Below are 13295 nucleotides of genomic sequence, written 5' to 3'. Positions count from 1 at the left end.
TTTAATCTAGACAATCTTTTTCTGATGGGCCCTACTACATTAAGCAGCCTTTCCAAGACATCATGCTTTCTTGCTTTTACAAATGTAAAACAAAACAAAACACAAGTGAAAATTACTAGCTAGTGTTTGTAATATTCTGTTTCAATGAGGGAAATGTGGAAATTTGTGAACAAAAATTAATTCTGAGTGTAAACCAGTAATGCAACAACACCATGAATTCTGAATGTACATACTATATTCAGTCCTCATTAGCTTGTCTTCCTTTTTCAAAACCTGACTATATTCCTCAGCTTAACTTAAGAATAGTCCACATTTTATGGACAAGATTTTAAAGTCCATAACATTTGAAGTGTTTTATTATTCTATGTCAAATACTGATTATTTTTCCATTCAAATTCTTATAACATTTACAAAATTTGCTAGCCCTTACCTTAGTGACAGGGGGAAGAAACAGTAAAGTGACATCCTTTGCAGTCAAACACAATACTTTTGTTTAAGCCATGTATTTGGTGGTGATACTAATGTGATAAATCGTGAGGCCACACAATAGCTGGCGGCTTTCAGCAGTGCACATTCGAGGATAAGAAAGCAAGGAGTGCACTGGAGAGCTAAAACTGCAGGGGAAGTTAAGCAAGCAGACTACAATTACCCAGGAAGAGTCACAACGAGGAGAAAGGAATTAACACCCATAGTCTTGTGAAAATTGCTTATGATCTGTAAAGGCACAAATTGGCATACTAGCTTGACTTTTGTTGGTGAGACAGCATAAACTAGTGGAGGATACTTCTTAAAATGAGTCTGAGATTTACTTCCAGTATCTGTTTTGTTATTTATTTATTTATTTTCCCAATCTTCAAGGAAGACTGCAGGACCTGTATAGAGATTCAATGCTAGTGTAGAAATCTTGTCAAATGTTGTCAGTACCAGCACTGGGGCCTTACATCGGGAATGAGAAATCCTACTTTGTCTGGTAACACTTGCACAACACCTGGATTTTCTGAATGATGTCTTAAGCACTTAACTCTTTGTTTGTTGTGCTATTCTTAGGTAATGAGATGTGTCAAAATCAAATGTAAGGCAATAAGGTACTGTAGTGTTACCTGATCGAACATGTTTAATACAATTAAGACCAAAATAATGTGTTCATAATAGCAGCTTGAAAACATGTTTAACACAAGTAGTAAGTAGTATGAAATATATCAATATACACAATCCACTGTAAAGAAAAGGAAAAAAAAGGAGGTTAAAATCATACAGGATTTGTATGTGAGGATGTGAGATTCAGATGGAAAAAGTCCATTTTCTGTGGTGTTTTGAGGGTATTCTGTGGGAAAACTACTATTTTATATTAAGTATTAGTACTCAGATTTTACAGTCATGGGCACCTTGACAGCTAGATAGACAGGGATATTGTTTTATTATACTCAGTAGGATACCTCCATAAAGGACATTAAAAGAAAACAGAAGCCAGAAATTTGCTAATATATATCATATATGTTAGAAAACAGAACCTTTGTATCAGCCACCTGTGTTTCATTTATTTATTTATTTATTTATTGCTATGTTTTACTTTTTATTTTAACATTGTTTTTGTCCTACATTGCTCCCCCCCAGTATCTTCCTAGTTCTCAGATATTCAGACCAATCTTTTATATGCCCATCAACATTTTCATAGCTTATCATAGCTCATTTACATATTCACTGATGTTATTATAACATTGTCAGGAAAAAAAATAATAAAAAAGTCACTGACAAAAGTTAAATAACATGTATTTTGTAATGCACACAGTATTTTAAGATATACATGTATTTTAAAATTATGCATCTGTATAAAATATTATGTAGACACAAGCATTTATAAATATTATACATATAATTTTGTATAAATATATAAATGTATATAAACATCCATTTGTATTTGACATTTGCTGTTCCACCTTCATCCTGGCCATTATCATTCTAGTAATGGATCCTGTTGTGCATTAAAATTCCCATTGTGGTCCATTACCAGTTCCTTCATTGACAGCTCTATTGCTTCACGAGCTATTGTGATATGTATGACATTGATTAGAGACACTGGATACACATTAGCAACATCACAACTTGCATAATAAAAAAAGGTGTTGTTCCACGGCGTATACTGAAAACGGGCACAAGGCTGCGTAACCCACCACAGACCTCCGTGTCGGGGCCCTGAGGGCATCTCTGGTCTCTTGAGGGTTTAACCAACAGGGTCAGGGCCAGCTTCAAGCTGACATGGCCAAGGGTGGAAGGGGTGCTGGCTGTGAGGCCCTGCCCTGACACTTTCCTTTAGGAGACTCTGGCTATGAGGACTGTCTTTGTGGAACCTTGACAGCACACTAACCATAGCTGTAGCAAACTGTTAGACCTATTTTTTTCCCTCTCTTCCTTGTAGTTACCATGCCTCATTAAAAAAAAAAAAAAAAAAAAAAAAAAAAAGTGCTACCAAACAAGTAGCACTTCTTTGTGGCAGCCTCCTCTGCCTGAGATTACTCTGTGTCAGCAACAACACCTTTGGTGATAGTGTTCTTTGGGGTTTGATCAAAGTCCCTTAAAATGAACAGGAAGCTTTCTGTTGACATTAATGAACACTGATTTAGACCTAAGAACACAGAATGCAGTAACATGACAGATGAATTGCTAGAAATTGATGGAAATCTTTGAAGTGCTGTGCTCCAAATACACAAATTTTGTCTTGGAAGAGTTCAGGTAGGAGCAGCAAGGTAACAGGACCTTCCAGCCGAAAGAATTACTATGTCAGTGATCTAACTCAACAGTGCAAGTTGTCAAGAGGCCACTAACATAACCAAAACTATGAACTCTCAAAGAATCTTCCTAACCCCATAGTACCAAAAACAGTGCTTCTGAAAGAGCTCAAAGGCTAGCAGGCCAGCACAAGAAAAAACAGGAGTTCAAATTAACAAAATTGGGAAAAAAAAAAATAGAACTGAGGCAAGGATACACACAGTGAAAGAAATGATAAAAATACTAGTGTTCTGCACTTGTAGTTACTTCCTGATAGAAGCAGAACAGAGAACATAGATAAATGTTATTGTTCATATCAACTCCCGTCCCCTTTGCTTTGACACTCTCACAACCCATATTATCTTCAGCAACTTCAGTTGCCAACAGGCTGTCCCAAATGGGTAGTATTTTCATCTTCTATGTCTTTACCTTCATCAGGGATGTTGCTGAATGCTCATAACTCTTGTTTAGTGCAGATCCCAAGGCTCTTTCTACCTTTTCTTCCTTCTTGGTTCTGATTCATTCTCTTCTATCTAGTTAACCCACTCAGGTGAACAGGTTGAATTTACCCAAGCTGGGGTCATTTAAAGCCTTATAGTTCTCACTCCTACCTAATTAAATTATTTTGTTGTCTACAAATTTCAGATACATTGCTCACCTTCTGATATTTCCAGTCCTCCACCATTTCTCTTTCTAATTTGCCTGGACTCTGACAAAAATAAGTCCTTGCTCATGTTCTCACTGCAATTCACTGTGCAAAGCATACTGTACAACATGCTTTTCCCTACATTCTTCCAAAAATATTGTAGGAAGAAGAATGAGCTGTAAAGGAGGACCTATTCTTTTCTCTTCCAGGAATTGCTTAGGCTGCTGCTGCTAACCTGTGCACTACCCTCATTTGGGGCACTTTTCTAGCCATTTATTAAAATAGTTTTAAAAGTTATACAGGAAACTGTGTGGAATAAATTCTTCCCTCTCTCTTTACTTTTTGTTTGAGTCTTTATGCAGTGGATCAGTCTTGTTGCAATGTTTCTTTTTTTCCCTGCTAACTCCCCAAAGTTCTCTGCTAAGAATAAAAAAGACCTGATAGAAGACGAATTTCCAATTTTTACCATGGTTGAAAGACACATTGACTATGTTTTGTGTAGGTAATAAATGCTGTAAGACTGTAAGTTTCATTTTTTTTCTAGATTTTTTTTTTTCTTTCCCATGGAGCTTTGCAGTTGTTAGATCTTAAATCTCACCTATTGTGTTCATGAAGTAGGGAAAGCTCAGTCTGCATTTCCTTTCAGCCCCCACTAAAATGCACGCAAGTGGTGTTTCCAACAAACACACTTTTCCACAATGCCACAAATTGAAAATGCCAAGCTTGTTCCACAAAAGCAGCCACACAGAGCAGCTGGTAACCCCACAATTAGCAAACTATTTAGGCTAGTGACAGCAATCCCTCAACTCTCAGCCCTGGACATCAGCCTCTGTGGCCTGATTCTCTGCTTCTTGCTCATTGTCTCTCTCTCCCAGTCAAGGTCACAAGTAACTTGTTTTTGCAAATGCCATCCTGCTCTGAGTTTCCACCTGAAATCACCTGTGAGTCTGGTAAAATAATAAGAGCATATTAACCATGCTTAAAATAAATTTGCATCATTATACAAACTGTGTGTATTACATTATATTTTTACTCTATTGTATCATACAACTGCTGTGCTGAGGTTTTCCTAATACTGCTTGTTTTTCACAAAGCAGATTTTATCTGTTAAGAAAGTTTTTTTTTTTTTTTTTTTTTTTTTTAGATTTGTATAGAATACTGAGAAAGAGTTGAGGGAATTATTATTTTCTTAATCTAACAAACTACATGTGTATTTTCCTTGTTTTGACATTCTCTCTGTGGATTGGAGGACTTGAAAAGAAACACAAATAAGTGAATGAACAAAAGAAATAAAGTTTTTATGTTATTTTCTTTTCTTGTAGTAAAAACCCAATCTATTGGATTTTTCTGTCCTTAGGATCATTCAAATCCATATAAATGTGAATCCCAGTAAAATATTGGAAGAAATGCACAACTGGAATAAAATTTACAGCAGAGATACAGGACGTTTCTAGAGTTCATTCTCTGAAAGTGTATTGACAAATAAAAATATAACAAAATATTTTTTCTGTCAGCACCACAGCAAATTACATAGCATTATCGTTCAAATTAAATGATAACACAGGATTGCCCAGAGATTTGCAGTAGCATACCTAATTAATCCCTAGGTAGATGATATTTCAATAAATGAACTATTTGGAATTAAAAAAGTAGTAATAGAAATATTTAACTAAGAGAACCAGGGCCATTACTGAAATGATGTCATACAATCTGGGAGGCATTGTCATGTTCAGTAAATTAGCATGGTCTAACCACAGCAGAAAATTTCCTTGAGCTGCAATAAAGACTAAATGCTTTCAGACTCCCATGATCCTTTGTAGTCATCATTTTAAAGCACTGCCTTAGTGAGCTAAACCTGTAAAGTTTTCTTTTGAGCGGCTGTGAGTTGATTAGATCTATTTCAGCCTAGTAGTGGTAATAGGCTCCTCTCTGTGAAACTGCTTAGCCTCTGCTCCCCTGGCAGCTGGAGAAACTGGAATTAATCAGGTCTGCTGGGGACTTCTTCAGCATCTCCGCAGGCCAGCGACTCTGGAATCATTTACTACAGAATCTTACTGTCAACTCTTTGTCATTTAGGCTTTTGATTATGCTTGCTTTCTTCAGAAAAAATGGAAATGGGTGACAGATTATCCTAATGCAGAATTTCACTAGTTACTTTTATAGGCATCTATTATACTCCTTTGTACTGTCCATGAAAAGAATGTAGGTGTGTGCAAGGATTTTTAGGGGCAGAGATATGAAGAACCTGCTATTGAAATTAACATATTTCTTCTAATTAAAGTATTTTTCTTCCTAATAAAGTGACCCTCCCCCCTCAAATAACAGCATATTGTCACTAGCACAATATCTGGATTTTCCCCCTTTTTCTTAAAAATTGATAGCTGGAAAAAAAATCTTGAATATCATTACTTACATGGCTAATGTCCAATAAATATAACATATAATAAATATACTATAGATTTAGACTGTTTTTAGGTACATTAAATATGAACCTTAAGAATAAATGCATATTTACATAGGCAACTAACTACTCAGCTTCAGTGAAAAGAAAGTAAATAGAGTTAACATTGAAAAAAGACAGTTAAATTTGCCTTCTTTTCAACATTTCATCCCACAAAAACATGGTTCTATAGACTTTCTGCTTTGTCAATATAGTCAATGGGTAGTCTGGTGCAGTCTGTAATGAAATCATCACCCCTTTCAACATTCAAAATTCTGAGTTTTATGTTACAAACAGTTATGCACTGTGATATAAATCACTTTATATGAGAAGTAATAGTGCATGAAGTTTTGAGAATCAAGCTTTTCATAGGTGCTATAGAGAAATATTATACAGTAAAGGGTTGAAAATTTGATCAGAACTGGTGATTTATAAGAATTGTCTGTTTTATACACATATATGCATCTAATAACATAAAGATATATATGTGTGTTTGAATGACTAGTCCGCAGTACACTCTCTAAGGAGTTTGGCAAAAGAAGTTTTCCATAAACAATAAGGAGAACAAACTGTTTTTTTTTTTTTTTTTTCTTTTATCTTTTTCATATTCCTTTTTGCTTCTTCTTTGTTGCTGTTGTTTCATTTAATTTCATTCTAGAAAGCAGATTTAAACAGGAGCTGCCATAACATGTTAAATACATTGAAATTTTTAAACGATGTTTGATTTTTTAACAAACCCATTTAAAAGAAACAAACAAGCAAACAACAAAAACAAACAAAAAAACAGAGAAGCACTAACAAGTGAAAAATGTCTATATTGTATGAATTTCAACATACCCAAACTGTTCAATTATTAATATCAGACAATAATAATAATTAATAACAGACAAAAACCTCCATTAGTTTGCCTCCAAATAGAAAAACCCTTTCTCCTTATGTCACTTATAGACTGTGCAACTCCAGCATGCTCAGATGCTGGAGCTACAAGATATGAAGTGCACCTAGTCCTCATACATCACCTCAGTTCCACATTTGTCCTTGTCTACTGACTTGCAAACTGGTATCAAAAAACAGAGGTCTGATTTTCTGCTGACAAATAAACACAGTAGTTCATACAGGCTGGGCCGAGATGAAGTGTCAGTTAGTTCAAATGAACTTGGTTTCTTCACTTAGTTTTCTACTGGGATGAGGGGTTCTGGCCAGAAACAGCTGAAAACTTGAACCTGATTCTTAGGCTACTAGGTTTATTTCTGTAGGGACTGGCACTGTTGTTGCTTTGCTCCCACATTGCCTTTTGTTGTGTAACAGCACAACTGTTTTTTTGGCCTCTTCCTTCCAGATGAGTGGGTGCTATACCCAGGTGATCTCTGGAGATCTCCCCACTGCTGCTTGGTCAACAGTCCAAGTTACCCAGTGTGGGTAACACGCCTCCTACACCTACACTGATCCCCTCACATTCACGTGCCTCCATGCAATACAGCAGGGACCACGAGGCTAGGGTGCTTTGGCTTTGCCACTTCCACAATAAAGCATATAGTTGACAAAACTGATGCAAGCAAAATAGAAAGAGACTCATTAGCTGAGGCATTTAACACAGAGTGGCATGCCACCTGGAAAGCACCCAATCCTAATGCTGCATCTTAATATGTTCAGAGTCTTCCTCACCCTTTCAGGAAACAAACAAACAAACAAAAAAACAGGTAAATTGCAGCTGTTTGGTGTCTAAATTTTGAGAATTATCCCCAAATCATGAGTTTTATATGATAACAAATAATCCAAGTCTGAGAAATCACAGACTGTTAAACACACTAAATAGGTCAGGTTTATTCTGTTAATGTTCATTTTCTCTTTCTCTACTGAATACTTGCCCTTCTTTTATCCTTAGACTACTGTGGTCATTTGTCAATGACAATTTGTTGAGTTTGAATGTGTTCCTCTTCTCAAGAAAAGGAGTTCAGATTAGATCTATACAAATATTGAGGCAGCTAACCTTGGGAAGTGTCCACTGACATCACCATTCTTAGCTAATTGCAGATGTTCAGGACTCAAGTAGTAAATATTTAACAAGGGGTGAGGGGAGGTCTCTCTCTTGTCAGTATGCCTCCCAGGTACTCAAGATACTGTGCTATTTTAAACAAGATGCTATATATTTTACCCAAGATCTGCCAAATTCTGTGCTGCAGATGTTCAAACCATGTTTCATATTCTATTGAAACACATGTGAAAACCAGGTATTATAAAGTTGTTGCTTCAAAATGCAAAGGTCAACAAAAATTCCTTCTACATTGCTAACAAACTACCTCTACGTCATCTTTTCTACACAGCTTATTTTATAACAAAACTATACATTGCAATATAAATTGTTTAGGGTAAGCTTTTAAAACTTGACTACTGGAAATAACTCCATCTGTTTTGGCAGTGACTGAATGGGTGTTTTGCAAAAGTCTGGGTGAACTCTAAGCTCCAGCAAACAGGGCTAGGGAAATCTACAGTGATACACAAAAGTAACTTCTGGCTTCTTTGAATTTGGAGAATACCACTTTTCATCTTGTGCTGTTACTCTAAGGTTCATGGAACTATATTTTTTTTTCTCTGGCCCTATTTCTTCTGTGCCCTGCTCTTACCAGCCTTCCAGTTTCAAACAGATCTTTTAGCTCCTGTATTATTGTCTCTGTAGTTTCAGAAAAACAAACTAACAAACCAAACCTCCATCCATCCATCCATCCATCCATCCATCTATCTATCTATCTATCTATCTATCTATCTATCTATCTATCTATCTATCTATCATCTATCTATCTATCTATCTATCTATCTATCATCTAATCTATTCTTCTAGCATTTACTTGTGTCAGCAGTACTTCAGATGTGGTAATCTAATCTAAGGACCTGTAAAGATGATCTTTTCTCCACAATCACTCATCAAGCACAGCACAGCCTTTCAGAGTCACCAAGATTCCAGAAAGACAAAGGAAAACAGGAAGAATCTTGTACCAGGTGGATATGAACAACGAGGAAGAGCCTGAGCATTGACCAAAGTTCAGGATTTTATTTTTGGTGTATGTAACATCAAATTCCATCTTTCATCTACTGAAATCTCAGAGTTTTATATTAAGAGTATATAATTACAATACCTTTATCAAATTTAAAAATATATAATACAGTAAAAAAAAAAAATCATTTCAGACTTTGACTTCTGTAGTATCAGCAAAAGATTTCCATGATTTTTATTCCAACAACATGTATGCGGACAGCCATATAGCTCCTGTAAGCCTAGAAGATGCTTTTTTTTTTTTTTTTCCTGATTGATATTTTTTTAATAAGTAGATACAGTAGAGAAATAAAGAGAGACATTGGAGCTTCAAATTAAAAGGGAGCAATTAAGAAGGGTAAGACTTTTGAACTGAATTGCTCTAAATGAACCAGGAGAGGTGCAAATCAGTCATTACAAAAATTATTTAATTTTAGGTCTTAGGTTAAGTTCTGTGAACTGTTTAATATCATAATTGGCTGCTGCCAAAATCGTCAAGTTGAATGAAGCTCTAAGTTTAAAATGTCATAAACTCTCAGCATAAAGATTTATATAACACAGGTATCTGACCTACCACCACGTGGCAGGATGTATTTGTTATGTCTTATTTGACTGTTGCAAATGAAAAAAATGACTAGGGAAAGGAAACATACATCTTCTGGACAATATCAAAACACTATGAATCTAGTCTGATATCTGTACGATGTATTCAGAAATCTGTGATAAACATAGTTGTTTCCTATTAAAAAATCAGATCTGATATCCAAGTGGAAAATTTGTGTGTTTATTATCATGAATGAAGGTGGTTAATGTCAAATCTCAACAATGTGTATTTACCAAGAGTTTAATAAAACATTTTATAAACTAAGCAAACTGTTTCTGAAGTTTTGCAGCCATTCAATGGCTGTAACGCATACATATCTTCTGTATAGGAATTTCTATACACTGATGATCAAAACCATGGTTGCACTTTAATAAGCATCTGCTTATTAAAATATAGAGTCAAATTATGATACCATTCAGTGACCTAGAAAAAGCAGTGAGGTGAAGGTTAGGACTTTGAAATACTAACTTGAGAACTAAGGTAGAATGTACCCACTCCTTCAGGGAGAAAAAAAAAAAAAAAAAAAAAAAGTAGATCTTAGTGAGCTACCATGCAGAGATGTAAGCAACACTCACTGCTTGCTAATAGTACACCATAGCTAGTTTACCCTCCCATTTTAACATGGAGAAAGAAGAACTTCTCATATCTGCACTCTTTCTGCACACTGGTGGCTCATTTCGTGAAAAAAGAAGTAGGGAGAGGAAAGATGAATAAAAGATCGAAAGTTTAGTGGTATGTGAAGGTGCATCCTTGCCATTCAGTGTCACAGAAGTGGCACAGTATTGAAGTTACTTTTTTGGGGAGAAACACAAAAGTAAATAGGAAAATATTTCCAACTGTTATGAGAGTGGTAGATGATCTGTCCCTGGCCTACAGGCTATGAAAAACTAGCTGAAGCTTTGTACTCATGTCTTTCTTGTTTCCAGTAATTTCTACAGATGCATTTCTTCACTGTAAAGAAAAGCCAGAAACCAGTAAGTACCTACTGCCCATACAGTATTCATGTTGTGAAATCCAATTAGCATTCATACAGACATTTTACTTAAACTTCCCCAAACGATTACACTTCTACACCATTTCTTTCTTACAATCACTTTTCTAAGTAAATAACAACTTAGTGGCCATTTGACTCTCATGTGGGAGAAGAGGAGGTTTATATAGTTCTGCACAATAGAAGTAGCAGTCACAAAACAGTTTTATTTAAATGTCACCCTTTGTATAAAAACACTGAAAATCAAAGCTCTTAGAAAACTGTCAGTCTGCCCACATTTACCTTCTCTTCCTCTTTGCCTTATTGTGTTCCTGTTAATAAACCCACTCCCAGAGAGCTGCATTTCTGAGCTTTTGCTTTGGTCACTGGAACCTTTCCTCTTCTGTCTTTAGGAGCTGAACTTTTTTTTTTTTTTTTCCCAGCTTCTGCCAAAGTCAAAGCAATGTACACCTTCCAGACAGCCCTAGATTCCCTCTTGACCTTCCCTTCCCTTCCCTTCCCTTCCCTTCCCTTCCCTTCCCTTCCCTTCCCTTCCCTTCCCTTCCCTTCCCTTCCCTTCCCTTCCCTTCCCTTCCCTTCCCTTCCCTTCCCTTCCCTTCCCTTCCCTTCCCTTCCCTTCCCTTCCCTTCCCTTCCCTTCCCTTCCCTTCCCTTCCCTTCCCTTCCCTTCCCTTCCCTTCCCTTCCCTTCCCTTCCCTTCCCTTCCCTTCCCTTCCCTCCCGTCCTTCCTTTCTCATCTAGATAGACACTATTTGGAAATCCACTCTCTTTCACCTGAGACCTAGTTCCTAATCAGCTTTTGCCATTCCAAAATACAAACAAGAAAAACACTAATGTAAGGAGTAAAGATATACTTTCAGAATAATGAAAACACCACATTTATGCAGTAAATTTCTGGACTTATATATTTCTGGTCTTCTTTTTGAAGGTATTCATTTTATTTCAAAAAGAAGGATTTGTTTATTTTTTTGTTTGTTTAATGTTTAAGTTCACCAAATATCAAAACAGAAAACCTGAATGAGCAAATAACGTGACCAGCTGTAGTAAGTAGTGATAACATTTATTTTAATTCAATTTTTCAGGCTTTTTTTTTTCCTTTTTTTTTTTTTTCCTCCAGTAACATATCTCTTCCTCGACTAATTTTTCCTGAATAAACAAGACACAGAGACTTAACAGATGCCACAACCAGGCAAATGTACATCTCTCCTGTAATTTTTGCAGCACCCAGATTCACTTACAGCTCTGTGGGGCTTAGAATGTTTAGTCTCACTACAGAATTTACAATTTTTCTACTGCCTGGGACCAGAGCAGGGTTAATGACAAATGTCTGCTTCCTTCTTTCACTAAGTTCAGAGGTGGGGGCTGATACAGAGAAGCTCATCTGCAGTCTCAGCTTGTAAAGCAGAACCCACCCCCCACCCCCCCAACCACCACCACCAACAACAAAAAAATGAAAACATTGTGCACAAGAATGCCAAAGATTTTCTGTTTGCTTTCAGGAGTTAAACACCAGAATTAATATTATAGGACAGAGGATTCAGAGGGCTGGCATGCAAATGTTCATAACAATTGTCCCACTTTGGTCCAGTTCCTGTTTATTACTTCATATTCTTTACTGTATCAGTAAATCCCTTCAAGGCTGCTGTTATTATTGAAGAGAGGCCCACCTGGGAATGTTTAGGTCCTTTAGTAATAGCCTTAGGCCCAGATCTAATGTCTGTTGAAATAGGATTCACTGCTTAGAGGAAATACTGATGACAATTCGTTAGGGCATCATAAAAAAAAATAAAAAAAAATCTGTTTCAACTCAGGAAAAGGCTGCTAAATGTGTGAACAAATATTGTAGGTTAGCCACTTACTGTATTGAGACTGCAGGATATACAGTTGTCCCATAGTCCAATTTTCCTTTAGCTGCTTGCTAAGTCCTTTAGATACATACACACGCACAAAATTCATAATGTTTTAAATTATAATATAAGTCTTCTGATCTGCTATTAATATAATTCCTGTTTCTGTCTGAGGCTTGAGACACATGTGTAATTCTTCAATGGTATCCAGTGTGTTATCTGGAAGGTCTCTTTTTGCTGCTGCATCAATGCAAACCAGACTACACCCAGGCGAACAAAGGAAATTTAACTTTCATAAGTTGGTTTTAAAAATGCATTTACTTTGACTGCATTGAAAGAATCTAAAAAAAGATGAAAAGCATCTTTAGCATGCCAAAAACATCTGGTTTCATATTTTGAGACCAAAAGGAAATTGCATGAAGACTAAAATCTTGTTTTGATTTATATTATTATTGGAGGGCTGAGAAGCTGCCAGTCATAAAATAAAATTTTATGATGATAAATAAATAAGGAAAACAATCTGACAAAACATGTTGTGGAACAAAGCTCCATTTCAAGTTTAATTAACTGATAACAATGTTTATGATAGAAGAACTGTGCCACCAATTATACAGCTAGTAAACGCATGCTACCAACGCAAAGACTGGCCTATAAAAGTCTGGCTAAAAAGGTTTCTCCTGCAGCAAAATACTTCCTAACACACAAAAAAGAAGGTATTCTTCATGTAGTAAATCATGCAGCAATTAAGACCTCTTTGAAGACGTTTATGAGTAGGTCTTTATAGATTGTATGACAATTGCTCTGCTTCAATAGTGCATTGTAAATTGCACAATGGTAGTAGTTCCTGCTCTCTAATATACCTACTGATAGTGTCTGAAGAAACTGACAGTTTAGAAATCGTTACAGTATAGATATATCTGTGGAGAGAGAAGCAAAAAATAAACGTTTTCATCTCTGCAGCACTTTGCCTT

The sequence above is a fragment of the Anas platyrhynchos genome, chromosome 1 (assembly GCF_047663525.1).
Source record: "Anas platyrhynchos isolate ZD024472 breed Pekin duck chromosome 1, IASCAAS_PekinDuck_T2T, whole genome shotgun sequence".
NCBI lineage: Eukaryota > Metazoa > Chordata > Aves > Anseriformes > Anatidae > Anas > Anas platyrhynchos.
Note: the sequence above shows the minus strand (reverse complement) of the source record.